This window comes from Psittacula echo (assembly GCF_963264785.1).
Source record: "Psittacula echo genome assembly, chromosome: Z".
NCBI classification, from domain to species: Eukaryota; Metazoa; Chordata; class Aves; order Psittaciformes; family Psittacidae; genus Psittacula; species Psittacula echo.
The window spans coordinates 95,149,250-95,165,280 of NC_137742.1; positions in this window are offsets into that span (position 1 = coordinate 95,149,250).

Sequence of the window (16,031 nt, forward strand, 5' to 3'; positions counted from 1 at the left end):
TTCCTGTGCCCCTCCTCAGTGGCAGAGCAGGAGAATGAAAAGTCCTTGATCGTAGTAAACATCACTTAGCAACAACTAAAAACATCAGTGTGTTATCAGCACTGTTCTCGGACTCAAGTCAAAAACACAGCCCTGCACCAGCTACTAAGAAGGAGAAAAATAACCATTATAGCTGAACTCTGGACACAAGTACACAAAGCGAATTGGCAGTTAAAATATTTACATTCCTATGACTGTTTTGGACTGCTAATATAATTTTAGCATCAGTTGTCAAAAAGTGTGTATATTCATGTGTGCAAAGTAGCATCGCATTTTAGCGATAAGTGTAAACACTTCCGAATTACCTACCTGGCTTTTATTGTATTACCTTGGATTAGACAAATATGGAGGATTCCCTAGACCTATAGAAAGTATGATTTGTTTTTAATTACTGATTACTTGTGGTAGGAAATACAGAATCTTTGAGGTGGGTTATTTTGTTGGAGCTTTTTCTTCATGTGCCTGCAACAATATAGGAGAGAATAATTCATAGTTTTCAGTAAGAACGGTACAGCTATTTTCTGTTCCGTTTCCTCACAAAATTTGACAGCTAAATGACAAGTTTTGCTTAAAGCTATTGAGATTTAATAATACTACATGACCTAAGCTTCTGGTCTGAGAAACGTGTCATTTACTCAACTATTGTATTTGGCAGAAATTGATAATAGAAAAAAAAAAAAAGAAGAATTCGAGAATTAATTTGAAATTTTGTAAAACATGTTTCTAATCATGGACCACATGGAAAATTAACAACCTGATGAAGAAATCCTGTTGGGTATGTTGGTGCCTGCTGACATGTGATGTTACCTTCATCATTGTCAGTTACCTGTAGAGTCATACACTTTTAGAAAAGCAGATTGTGCTCACCTGTTTGATGGTAATGTTTTATATTTCAGTGGCATTTTCTCTTGGAGGGTCTCAGATGCTGTTTAAGTTTGTGAACACTGTAAACCAAAGCCTAGTGGTCCAGTTTAGTCTGTGTTGAGCAGCTGAGGAAACTGAGGCAGTGGTGATCCAAGTGTGACGTCTAAAGTCGCACAGCAGAATAGGACAGAAACAAATGTAAATCTTCCTGTTTCAGAAATGAGGCACCCAGTTTGCATAGGTCTTCTACAGAAAGCTAATTCTGCAGCAGTCTTAATCTGCTTATTCAGCTTAGTTTCCTTTGAATGATCAATACTTGTTTGGATGTATGAATGAAACTGTAAATACAGACAATTTTATTTAGTAATATTGAGAAGGGAGCAGAATGGTCCAGCTGTTAATACTATCTTTCCTCTCTGCTTATCTTGCTGCATCACTGAACTGATTAGTTCTGACATTGCCAGTGTTTGCACCACGAATGAAACTTCAACCATGGCAGTGCATGTAGGCAGCTTGTAGGCAGCATGCTTGGTTGGTTTGATTTTGTTTTCCGTTTTATTTTGTTTGGTTGGGTTTTTTAAATAGGAAATCAATTTTGCCCTCCCAGATTTTGGGGAAGAAAGGAATGCAAATATGTGCTGGGGGAAAATAGAAGGATGACTATAAGATGCCAACAGATTGCTTCACCCTGTGCTCCAAGTAGAGAAAGAATAGTGAATTATGCTTTGTTGAATGTCTCTGCTTAGCTTTCACCACTACATAATAGTAGCATCAAATTATTTATTGGGAATTTGGCACTTGCGCAATGAAGCACATTGTACACAGTAATCCTGAGGTGGAGTTTGCACCATTTACTTGCTCAGAAGCAACAGTATGTGGTTAGATAGTTTAAATATATAGTTGGGGGATGACTTTTCAGAAAATGGGACTCTATTATGGGATATCAAAGAAAAGGTCTGACTTCTGCTACTCGGGGTTGTAGAATTCTATTGCTTTAACACCTGGCATGCTTCTGTAAATGATGTGGGTGTTATATTTATGAGATGATAAAAACAGTTAAGAACAAACCACAGTTACTTTGCTCAAGATTCTAGGTCCTCCTGTAGAGGTGCCCTCAGTTTGTATACTTGCTGAATGATAATGTTCAAGCAAAAATCTTCCATTCCCTGCTTTTAATGATTGTTAGCTGGCTCCTGCTGTATGGGATGAGAGAAGAAAACATTAAGTTATTACAAATACTTCTTGTCAGACTTTAATTTTTCCAAAAAGCTACCCCTAAATTTAGCCTCTGGAATGCTTTGTAACAGGACACATTCCATCAGAAACTATGACCCTTTAGAGCAGCTGCGTTGAACACAGCCTCATTCAAATCCAGGAAGAATGCCAGAGGCAGACATCTGTTTCACATTCCTAGGCTCTGGGCAGAGCCTTCCAGGGGTGGCTGAATGGCATTCAGTCCTCTCGATCTGCAGACACTGCAGCAGGAGCTCCCTAGGGCAACTGGCTAACTTGTGCACTCGGGTAACCTGCCGTGTTTGAGCTGCAGACCAGCACGGTTTCACCATGCTGCCCAGACCTGGGCCTGCCCACAGGGTCCTGCTCCCCGGGAGGAGGCAGGCTCCTTCCCAGGAGCTCATGTGCTGCCATTGCTGCCTTGTAGAAGCAATCTGAAACACGTGAAGACTTCGTTCCCAAATTTCATAGTGGCAGGGAAGCAGCTTAGCAGCTTTGTACCCAAAGATGCAACTGAACTATCTGGAAGAACTTCACACTTTGATGGCAGTATTTCTTGTGCTCGTTGGGTGGAGCAATGTGCCACATGCTGAGAACTGTTGGTTAAGGAAAGTTATTTCAGTCTTCTGACCATGCTTAAGATGGATGTGTTTACTATCAGTACAGTGCTTTAATAAAGATCTTCATCTGGAGCTTTAATTTATAAGCTACATGTTTTACAGGTTTTTTATATTTTTATAGCTGTTAGAAACATTTCCCTGCCTGTCAAGCGGACGACTATGCCACTTTCCCTTCCCTTTCTTTGTGAAATGTACTCTTTAGCATAAATACAGGCTGAACAAGTGGCAAAGTCAACTTTTTTTCCCTATTCAAAAGGAAAGTTTATAGCAAAATCTTTCAAATGTTCCTATGGAAAGGTAATTATCAACAAAGAGAATAAAACCAGGGGTAGCTGAGGCTATTACTTCTATGTTTACATCTGCTCCAGTTGGCAACAACATGTAATAGAAAACACACAAAACTTCAATTCATTCCACAAAATGTTAAAAATACACAAGATTTTTACGAAGAGCAGAGCCCCCTCTGTTTGTTCAGCACAGTTCAGTAGTTGTAGGAGACATGCTATTGCATTCTGTATAAGCTGCCCACATATTATTATCATACATTTCTTCCTTCACGTGCTAACTGTAGAAGAGCTTTTGTATCCTGTGACAGGTTACCTCCATTCCTTAGGTTTCCTTCATGGATCAAAGGAGCAGTGTCTGCAGTGATAAAAACATCCTGGTCGGTTGAATGGTTGGAAACCCTGCTCTCCTAACTTGATTCCACACACTTATCAGGATCACTGAGTAACTTGCTAGGTGTCTCATCAGTTTTGATGCTGTTCAGTATCATGTTGCAGCACAAGCAAGCTTCAGATGCAAAGGCTGTCTTTAGCACAGAAGTTCAGTCTCCGGTGCCTGCCTTTAGATCAGTTTCCAACACAGGGCTGGAGGGACAGAAGACAGCAACTATTCATTTCCATCAAGTCTGTGGAATAAATATAATGGAAATGGGGAGCCGCTGCTGCCTGGGAGCTTTGGGAAGGTGCAGACAAGAGAAAAGGAAATAGCAGGGGCATACAACACCTCACTCTGCTGCCACTAGCAACATGGGGAACAGGGAGCTTCTTTGATGCTGGAGGCTTTATCCTCCAAATTACAAGGGAAATTATGAGCTCCCATTACCTTATGCTACACATGTCCCACCCCTCCGGTTTCCTGTTCCCTGCAAACTGGTTGCCTGAAGGGGAGATTCCCATGTGCGGCCTGTAGCCAAGAAATGGCCACAGCGTGGACCTCTCTGTCTTCTCTTGCTAGGCTGTTACACAGCCCATCTGGTTAGTGCCCTTGCGCTGCTGTGGTAGCAAGAAAACCTTTGGTGTCCCACTGCGGGCAAGTCACAAACAGGAGGAGGAAAAGTATCTGTGTGAAACTAACGCTTTAAGTTGGCATAAGGAGATGCACACCTTGCCAGATTGGAAGTGGAGTGGCCAAAAAGTGTGGGCAGCAGCTGTGTCCATGCTGAGCCAAGCAGGAAGACCCAAGCAACTGGCAAGTCATCACTGCCAAACTGTCTGCTGGACGTGATCCTCCCCGTTATTTTGATGTGACTGTGAGATGATGGTTTATCATAGCACTTCTTTTCCTAGCCCTCCCAAATTAGTTTCATCTGAGTTCCTATCAGATGTGTCACACATGGCCTTGACCAAAATAACCTCAGTAGATTGCCCGAAGCTTGCTTAACCCCAGGATGCCTGGCAGCTTGATTGCCTACACTTTTGCTAATGGAAGAGCTGGCACATGCTCTGCCTAAGGATTATGAAAGTATCTAAGCAGCAGTGCTTTTTATTTCCCTTGCAAAGTGGCAAATAACTCGTCACTGTAGTCTGAAGTGCTTGTGGAGAAAAGCTATAAATGCCGATAGATTGCACTTCCTTTTTTTTCTAACAGTTTTAACAGAACAAAACTAGTTTTATTACTGAAAATCAGAAAACAGTTTCATTGACACTGCAGCCAACTTTTAAGGTTGACAAAAGATTAGGAATGAGTCACATAAATTGTTTCTTTTCAAATCAGTACTGAATTCTTTTCACAACAATGCATTTTAGACACTTTTTTTTTAAATGAAAGTCAATAATGCAAAAAGTCTGTCAGATTCTATTTTATTAATGAGTCTTATTAATGACAAAATTGACCAAGAGCTTGAAACAGGAGCTGTTATTCCAACAATTTGTTCCTCTTCCCCTTCAAACTCACCATTCTGGGTCTGAGCCTGCAAACCTGAGTGCTTTAACTGAGGTTATACTCTGGATTACATTTTTAGCATAGAAGTGATGACGTCTCATCACATTTATTTTTGTTGGTAACAATAATATTGGTCCATTCATTGTAAAATAACAGAGTTAATTTATTTTTTCAAACAAAAAGTAACCATTGTATCAGCTTTAACCTCAGTCCTAACTGCCTTACTTTAAATGCATATGCCATTTGCATGTATGTATTTCAGCTCATCTGTACTCTAAGCACTTAACTCCAAAGGAGATATACTTATGCAGTTATTAGTCATATAACTATGTAGTTTTCTGCATTCTACTGTTGAATACACACTATAGCTTAGATCCTAACTGTATACTCATCAATTAATGTGTCATACTAGTTTAGCACTTGTAACGTATTCTACTAGTGCTTGAAACTGGAGAAACTTTGATTTGAATGTTAGAAAGACACTGTACCTTCTTCTGACATTTTACTGTGATCCGATCTTCATCCTCTTCAAAGCTGCTTGACTCTTTCACTGACTACAAATACATTGTGGGGGTTTTTTGGCTTGCATGCCTAACAGGGCAATCCCTGCTTCGTCATGAAGAATGACTAGATGAAAGAGAGAACGTGGTATGAATTGTGCCTTGCTCCAGCTGGGAAGAATGGAAGCCACCTACAGAACAGGCTCTGGAATACACAAATAAAATAGCATGCCAAAGAAAGGAAATGCATATGTGAAAGCTGCCAAGACTGTGGTGTAGTGTCTCTGATCAGCTACTTTCAGGTCTGTACCAGAAAAAGTGCTGGCCACAGAAACTGCAATGCACAGGGCATGTGCTCTCACAAACATGGACCACTTGCGAGGGACTGCCCTCCTCCAGGACAGAATGTGTTCCCTGGTGCTCACATATCTCCTACCTGCGCTGTGCATGGCCCGTCCCAGCCATGCTGGCTGCACCAGACTGGGGAACAAAACTGGAAACCACTGCAAGTTAAACATGTTTTTGGATGTAGAGACAAACTGGCAACTTAGTGAGATGTACAAAATGGAGTACATGAAGTGAGAGGCAGAAAAGGAGAAATGGGAAACGGGATAGCTGAAATCATGAGCTGAGATCGTGAACCCCGATGGGGCTGAGGGGCTGGTAAGGGCATCCAGCAGATGCTGCTACAATTTCACACAGGTCAGCGGCTGTCCTGAGACCTGGCCAGCACAAACCCAGATGAGAAACAAGGGATGATGTCTTCATCCAGCATCTCACAGCTCCTTCTGCCTCTTAAGGCTGGAAGGAGTCCCCCAGATCCCAGAAGCTGGCCTGGATCTCTGCCATCCTCTGTTTGCTGGGTTCGTCATTGTCATCCAGGGCACCAAAGGCATCTATGCCTATGCTGTACCAGCTACATCACATCAGGTTTTTACTTGCATTTATACAAATCCCTTCATAAGCATAAAACCAGTGTTCACCATTGACAACAGCCCTGTCCCTGCGTATAGTGATGGACTACACATACAACAGCATGCCTTTTCCACTCATAAAATCTTTGTGAAAGCTGACACTGTTTCTGCTGAACTGAGAGATTATTTATTTCAGCTGACTTGGTAATTATTGAAGCATTCTGTTTTAATTAGGATGAGGGTTAATGAAATCTGCCATAAAATCATTTGTGTTTTAATCTTTGTAAAAAACCTTACAGATAGGCAATAGACACAGAGAAATAAATAGGAGCAGTACACAATGCATAGTTATCTTCTGTCATAGCTAATCAGAGAAAGCCTATACATCGAGATGACTTGATGATGACAGGACAACAGACTAATTTCTCCAATGAAACATTTTCTTCTTATAAGGCAAAAAAAAAGCACTGCATCTATATGAGATCATCTAGCAAAGTCCTCCTTCCTGAAAAATACTATATTCTTTTTTGTTGCCTAGCTACATGTGCCTGTTACCTTAGAAGGCTGTAGATTCGTCTGAATGATTCTGGTGGTGCTGATGTGCTTCAGCAGAAGAGTAATGCAAACATATAACCCTTTCTTCAGTACAGATTATGAAAGAAAGGGGTGAGTGTGAAAAGAAAGAGCCTTTGTGGAAAAACAATTTACTGTATTCATCATATTCTTTTTGACATTAATTGTTGAATAAAGACCATTTCACCCCACAGCCCAGGGTGTATGAGCAGGCAGTGAAATCACAGACTTGATGCTTTTGACGTGAGAGTCTGATTCCAAGGAAGCATTTGCCTGGCTCATGGTAATTACTGCTGTGAGTAAGCGTGGAGGCCTGATTCTGATCTCATTTTCAAAACTGTAAATTGGGAAAAATGCTGTGGTTTTTTTTCCTGAAATCCATTACCACTAGAGAATGGAATCATCATCCTTCTTTGAATGTAAGTAGCTTTGATGACTTGGAAAATTAAGAAAGTCCTCTCAAAACGCCTAAGGCCCAAAGATTTACATTATAATGTGCCTGTCAAAGGAACCTCTGACAGGGAACTCCACCCTCCCACATGAGACATGCAGAGATTGAGAGCTAGAGCATTAATTCCCTGGCACATCCCCAACATGATCAGCAGCTCAGCATGCCACTGCCTCACTGAAGATTTCAGTGCACTAGTATTCACTAGATGTGGGGCAGTTGCCTGTGAGAGGAACAGGGAAATGATGAGCAGGGAAACAGAGTTATTTCATACCTGCTCCACTGTAACTGGTTTGGGTATAGAATGTCCTTTATATGCATCAAGATTTTGCAGTTTTATCTTTAGGACTGAGAGACTTTTAGCACTGGAGTTTTGATTCAGCTTTTTCAAGTTAGGGCTGGCTTTGAAATTAAGATCTGCATTTGCTTTCATAAAATTATATTTTTCAAGTCCACTATCTATAACCCTCTTTTTATAAGACACACACTTCTGAACCATTCTGTTGCTTCAGTCTATGCTTGTGCTTGTTCTCTGTATTTTATCATGAGCCTAGATCCTCATCAGTTTATATTTTTTGGAAGGAAAGTGGTAGATAATGAAGCATATTATATATAATTATTATTACAATCTTTCTCAAGAATAAAATCAGGAAGAACTTTGGCAATTCATACTGAATATCAGAAAGTTGATTTGATTCTAGTGTAATTGTACTATAAGGATTTTGAAGATCTTCATCTAAGTATCTTGCATAGCAGCAGAGACAAAGCAGAGAATGAGGCATTTCAAAGCAGCAGAGATACCTATTACTGCTATGATGTAAATACAGAATTTGCCAAACTCAGCACATTCCAAATGGGCAAATTCTGAGCTTTTTCCTCGAACAGATTATAACATCACTCACATCCAAATTCCTACACACTTTACACAAATGATTCCATTGCATCACTCACTACAGGAAAAGATACCATAAATTCTGCACTGAGTTATAAAGAAGTGTAAAGCCTTCTAATTCAAATTCATATCTCCTCTGTGACTGTGAGGTTATTTCCCTGCTTCAAGCTTTCATTTGTTGAAATTAAAGAGAATTTGAGTTTTCCCCACAGGGAAACAAGATCAGACTTTATCACCTAAAGGAAAAGGGCAGCTGTGTTTCAATTCTCATCACTACCACTCCCCACCAGGAGATTTAGGTAAGTTGCAGTGATTCTAAGCATTTATAAATGCACATTTGGACACAAAACTAAATTTTTCTGTATAAGAAAAGATAGATTAAAAAATCCTCATCCTTTTTTTTGTTTCTTACCTAGTACACAGAAGAGGGCAGCATAGGTAAACTTTCACTTCCTGTTGCCAGACACATTATAAATTGTGCTTCTGTGCGACGCCCTCAGCAACGGATCAGTGCAACTCTGCATGCTGGAAGCATGTTGGTCATTTTCTCAGAGGACCACAGGTCTGCTCCAACTTACAGGTTTTCATTGCAAGGATACTTTTCCTTCACCTGTCATATTCATGGAAACATTTACAATATAATAACTTTATCCAGATTTTCTGACCCCACATCGCTGGCTCTTCTTTCCTCTGACATCTGTAATGTGTTGAAACGTAAGCAACGCTTTGTCACTAGCACAATCTGCCATACTCCCAGCACCCTCACTGTAATCTCATGCTACAGCGAAGTTTTCCCTTACAGCTGTACTCTCCTTCTACAAGTTCCTGCATTTTTTTCTGAAGTACTATCTGTAAGATGTCTTCTAACAGGAAGCTTTCGAAGACATTGTCCTGCAGGCCTATGGGAGAAATGGGCTCTGTGGGTTACCAAGGTCAGTTTTAGGCTGTTTTCTACCTAATTTCCTGCCTATTAAATCTTTAGTTCCTCAATAAAAAAGGAGTTACTGTAGGTCCATGAAAACGTTACTCACTGCTCACTTGATAGTGTAAACAGATGCTAGGAATTCTCAGGATTAACATAGAAAGCAAAAAGCATCACTGTCCATTGTGTAAGTCCATGTACACATGCAGTGTTTCTAACCTGTGTGCTTCTCATTCTTTAACTTCTAAAAAGCTCTATTACAAAATATACATATAGGGATTGCATTTACATAAGGAGTGACTGAATACTCTAGGTTCCTCAGATAAGAGAGATAATTACTGCAGAAAGCTATTAAAACATATCACGTATGAAGAAGACATAAAGGAAATCTTGCTCTTTGTTTAACAGTACAGTAAATGGAAGTGTTGCAGGATATCAATAATCTGTGAGTGAAAAAGCAATTAGAAAAATATGCAGAAAAAACACATTAAGGGCCTCTGAACAGAAGAAATACTTTCAGCCTGGTGGTTGTATGGGGAGAGTTTGAATTGTGTTTATCATATTCTTATTGTCCATTCTCTTTAGATATCTACTGACAGCTGCTGGAAACTGCCTGTAAGTTGAGTCTGACCCAGTAGAGCTCCTTTAATTTGTTATTGTAAATAGATTCATTCCTCTTGCCAAGAGCTATTGCGGGTAAACAATAAATCTTACATTTGCAATTTCCTTCCTTACCACTATGTACTTAGTAAGACAGACAGACATTTACATTGCCCGCTCCTTAAACCAACTGTTTGTTGCAATCTGTAAATTCAGAAACCTTTTCATAGCATCAGACTTCTAGATATTTCTTGTAATGGGCCTGTGAAATCCACACTAAGGAGTATACATCCCACAGGAATTGTAACAGGATATTTAGCATTCCACTCATGGATGGGTGATGTATGTCATGCACATTAGCCATGACAGGCTTAATACTGAAAAAGAGGAATTAGGGGTGATAAAAGAAAATAATTACGGAAATATCTTAGGTCATGTTCTGATTTTACTCCAAACTTGAAACGCAATAGGAGCAAACAGCTGATCGCACACAGTACGTGCTCTGAGTGCCTTCTTCAGTGACTGAGGAAACTAAGCGGGTATCCAAACTCTAACTCTTTGTAGCAGGGTACGGTATGAGCAGTTACCTTGTCCCTATGAAATAAACTCAAAAAAAGATAAAAATCAGTTAAAAAATGAAGTCATACTGATACAGACTGCTTTCCCACGGATATTCTAACAGGGCAGTTTACTGACAGTGTGGTGCATTTTGTGAAAAAAAAAAAAAAAAAAAAAAGTGAGGAACGACAAGGGCAAAAATGAAATTAGATATGCCACTTGTGCAACTTCTTTTTTAAAGCAGTGATTCACCTGGTTCTGTTGGTCATGAGGTTATCTAGTAGTGGAGGTTTTTGAGCTTACTCAAAGCAGTGAGAAATTCAGAGCAGCAGGAAGATGAACCACATTTCTAGTTATTCTTAGCCCAAGTTATTTTTTGCACTCTTTTGCAAAAGTTTCAGAAAGATAAGCCTTTGCTTTAAGTTCCTTTGCTTTAAGTTACAAGCATGGGCTTAAAACGCACCTATTATATCACTTTCTACCTTGAAAAACACAAACAGCACTACATTCTTCTGTAGTGCCTAGCACTGCCCTTTAGAATTTGTGGTCTGAAGCTCAGAAAAAGCACAGCAGCCATGAGACAAACCAACCTGTGATTAACTTTGTAGATATAATAATGGATTTAGTTGATTTCTGCTTGCATTTCCCCAGTAGCACTCTATGTGAGTTTTCTAAGCTATGTCAAATTCTATGGACTACAAAGCTCGTATTTCTCGCATATTACTGTTGCAGCCCCAATTTATGGCTACCACTACTCCATCAAAATATGATCTGTCATGAAATGCAAGAGTAATTATCAGAAAAAGCAGGGTTCCTTGGCTGAGAGGCTGCGCTGCCCTCCCTTGGTAATGTCCAAACGCAGGTTCAGTGGGGATGTGACATTTATCAGGCTTTCTCACAAAGGCGGTAGGTAGCATGAAGGCTGAAATTGCTTCACCCTTTGCTACAGCTACACTTAGTTCAATCTGTAGCCTGCTTCTGCATCCCTATATATTAACTGCAGGACAATGCAATATACCATCTGCTACACATGAAAAGGTCTAACACATGTTTACATACACCCACAAACTGAACCAATTATCCCGTATCTGTTCAGCACACACGAGTCTGTGATTTTAAGGGTGATGGTGAGGGCAAATGGACAGCACATTTGCACTACATCATATTTTTTTTTTTTTGGATAAGGAAAAAAATTGGCTTCTTTGTTGGTTTGTTTGTTTTTTTGATCTTGCTAGGTCAGAAAACCCCAAAACATTTCCAACTCCTGCCTCTGTCTCCTCTCCCACTGCCCTGAGTCTGTCAGTTCTGTAATTAAAATAATAATAAATGCTGCTATTTCTGGTTTAGTCCAGGTATTTGGGAGGTAGCCAGACTCTGCAAGAGTAATGCTTCATGTAACTTGGCAAGAACAGACCTTTGGGGATATCTCTGCAGTTTGTATAGAAATAACTTCATCCACATAATGGCTGATTAATTAGACTTGAGGCAGTGCAGATTAGTTGAAAAGTAAGTACAGGAGAAACCCACGACTTCCAACATGGAGCCCCACTGAGAAAAACGATTTCTCTTAAACCTCACTGCTGATAATCCAGATTTTGGGCTGTTTGACATATTTCTATTATTCCTAATCAAATGCGAACCAATTCCAGTGTAAGAGAGCAGCAAAGTGCAAAAACTGGAATTCAGTGATAATATTACTTTGATGTAAAAAATATAAATGCTATTTGTAATATGACATTTGACCTTGACCAACACTGATAAGATAGAATCACATAAAATTAATTCAATCCCCAAAATTTTGATTTTTTTATCTGAAAATTCAAAAGAGAGGAGGTTAGGTATTAGGTTATACATGCTTAGCTATCACTGCAGCCCCTGCATGGCTGTGCATTTCATTTAGACCATGAAATGCACTGTGCACGTAATATAGCATAAAGAAACTCCCAGCACAAGCTTTATTACCACAGGAATAAATAACCTGAAAAACAGGATTGGACTGCATATTTGCCATTTTCCATATGATGAAAAGTACTCAGGGCAAAAGAGTGCACTAGAAATGAACACCAACACTTCTAAAAAGCTAGAGGAAAACTGAAAGGGAAAAAAGAGAGAAACAGCACAAGCAAAGCATGAGAGAAAGAAAGAAACCAGATATAGTACAACAGTAAAATACAAAGAAAGGACCTTAAGTGGAAAGCATACGAAAGAACAAAAGTGAAAATCATATAGAGATGAAATGAAACGGGGGGGGGGGGGGAAGGTAATCCCTTTTTAGAGAGCTTCATGCTCAATTTCACACAATACAGGATATCAGTGTTCCTTTCCTTCCAAGTCACAGATGAAATTCTTTCATGAGAACCACAGGACACACACCACAGATGCTGGCTGGGCAGCCAAGCAAAAGGGAAGTTTTTGGGTTGATTCATAAATGGGAAGTTACAGTGGCTCTGCCAGGATCCCTGAATACCGTGATGATTAGGATGTACTTGACTAGGGTCCTGCAGACTAAAAACGACTCCTGACCTCAGCAGAATTTGCTTGTTACTTTTGCTAAGCTGTACCTCCTCACAGCAAGGATCTGGGTTAGACAGCAGCCCCTGGGCTGCAGCTCTGCTGCTGGTTATGACACTGCCATTGCAGGGGACAGGCACCTGAACTGCGCAGGAGCCATCTGTGGCTGAAGAATTGCAGATGGTACCACGGTTAAAACCCCAATTTGGTGCAGTTACTACCTGCCATGCAGGCTGGAGTGGACTTTCACCCTCCACACTGAGACTCGAGGTCTGGCTCTATGTAAAATCCAACCAAAATACGAAATTTCCCGTTTCCATTTCATTATGTAGGGAATGATATATTAGGCCTACTAAAACCAGCAAGTCTACAGGAGATGTCTGAAGCACTCATTTAATCAAAACAAACCCTAGACCATAGAAGCTATGACAACAGAAAATAAGAGTAGAAAAGCAAGACATTAGAATCTTTTTTAAAATAGAAATAAATCAGAGTTAATACATCTATTAGAAGAACAGTCACATATAAGTGGAAATAGAAGGCAGGTGAGAAAGGAGATAGTCTTAAAATCCTTCAAGGAAATGAAAAGATCAACATTTCAAGGTGGTCTCATATGCACCCCACTGAAATCAGCAGATCCCATGGTAATGTATACATGAATATATAGCAATAATTAACAGCAAATAGAATTACAGGCTATGTGAAGAAGCAGGTTATGTGTCTCAAGTGATTAACCTGAATTATCTGTTCATTCCTTCCAACTTCACAAAATAGCTGGACCTATTAAGATCAGAGGAGATGAACCAGCTACGTGACCCCTGTGATCTGCCTCTCTCTGGTTTCCAGGCACAAATCCTGTGGCAGATGGGAACAGACCTTACTACCTTGGCACAGCACTCCTCTGTGCTTGTACTCACCCCTCTAGAACAACTGAAGCCCTGGAGACCTAATCCAAAGCCATCTCACTTTGCATTAAAGGACAACTCACAGAACCCAGTGCCAGATCCTGAGTGGTATCCTGTAACCATGGTGGTGTTCTATAACCATTAATTCATTAGTTGTACCTGGCTGCTGGCACCAAACAAGTATCTGTCGCATAGTCCTGGATTTTCTGTATGATTTCGAGTAGGTTTTATTTTATTTTCAGTCACTCTTCCTGCTGAAATACTGTTCTCTCAATGGTTTTATTTAGCACTTTTACATATACCTTTCCTGTTATTTTTTGGCTAGCAAGAGGTCTGTGCGTCATTAAAATATTCATAATTCAAAAGGCCTGGAATATGGCTTCTCAAAGTCCCACCAGGAAACTCTCATTTTTAGTTTGGTTCCAGTCAGCACAGAAGGGGCCCTCTGTATCTTTGGTTTTGATGCTTCGCCAATTTTCCTTCTTTCAGACAGAAAAGAAATAAGGATACCCCCACTTCATGTGTCAACTTCTAAAGTTTGACACTGACACACAGTAAAGGCACACAAGAAACACTGGTCCAACAGATCCAGAAACCCACTCACAGGATTTTCAGGTGAGAATTTTAAGCAGAAACATTCGAATTTTTAAAAAGTTAAGTGAAGACAAACCATTCCTTCCATTACATGGTAGTTACATATTTAACTGTATATAAATACAGATTAATCAAGATGGTTTGGCAAATTCCAGTTTATCCAAGTAACCATGCTGTACTTCAAATGCTAACCATAATTTATTTAAATATGATCTAAATTGCTAACCAGAGCTTTATAATCCTGTTGTGAAGCATGCACTTCATTTCACCACCAAACTCTATTTAAACTGACAAGGCTATTTTGGTTGCTCTTTTGTGAGACAGGCAGAGAGAACTTGCTGTAAGCACTTGGTGATCTTTAACTGCCACATTAACACTTCGAACTGCAGTTATCAGGGCAAAAGGGTCAAAAGGACCCCAAGAGCAGGACTGGAAGTCTATAATTGGCTCCTGAACAAAACCCCAAACCAACAGAACATTCACTCACTCAATTTCATAGGAAAAAAACATTCATTCCCTGTGGTCAGTCCATTCAAAGCATTTTTATGGTTATCTTTGTTGCAGTTACAGAGCCTGAGAATCTTAATGCTGTAAGAAAAAAAGACGTTTCTGAGCAGGTATGCTGTATTTCATTGGCTATGCAAGCCCATAGCCCAATCCCATGCTCTTTTCTTCTCCTTACTTGATTCCTATATCCTGTGTTATAACTCCATTTCCATCACATTCCTACCTCTTGCCTTCTTTAGCATTGTTTCTGCAGCTGAATTGTAAATCCTTAAACTGTCATGAATTCAATGGCAGCTGTCCCTGCTCAGAGTCACAGGGGTTTTCCCATACTGATCAGGCTCTAATCTTTTGGGAGCAGCAGCCAAAGTTATTTTGGCTGTAAAAGTGTCTCACACATTTCGTTGCTAGGTAAACAACAAACTGTATACACGATGCTTGGGTGAGCCATTCGGAATACAAGTATAGTTATCTGGTTAGTCGTTTCTTCACCCGATCACACGGTGATGACTGTGTCACTTGAGATAAGACTTTTACTGTCTCACTTTGCTGCTCAGGTGAAATCAAGAGAAGAATTTGACCTTTATGTGTATAATACATTTTATATTGACCTCTTAAATCGCTAGCACTGCATGTGAAGATATTGGCAAGCTTGTGAAGTGCAAGCCGTGGCACAGCTTCTTTTCTCATAACCACCTTCTGAGCACTGAGTAAAGTTAAGCACCAAGTGAAACAAATACTGCAGATTTGAGAGTATTTTCCCTAGCACTGCTGCAGACACAAACTCCTGGTCAGTAACTTAGAGCCTAACAAGCCGCGGAAACCTCTCTGCGCCCAACAGGTGCTCTCTCACAAAGGGCTGTTAAGTGGCAACAGGCCGCATATATGGTAATACTGTCTCTCATCAGGCAAGGGGGACTCCGGGCCGGCAGGAGCGGGCAGTGGGGCTGATCCATGTGGCGGTGCTTCCCCCACAAGCGCTCTGAGCCTACCCCACCGGCGCGCACCCTGCCTGGCCGTGCCGCGGTCCCGGCGGCTCCTCCGCGCCCGTGGGAGGGCAGCCCCATCGCCCACCCCTTCGCTGTCACCGGCAGACCGGTCCCGCGGCTCCCCGTCGAGCTCGGCCGAACCGAACCGAACCGAACCGAGCCGAGCCGAGCCGAGCCGAGCCGCGTCGACCTGAGCGGA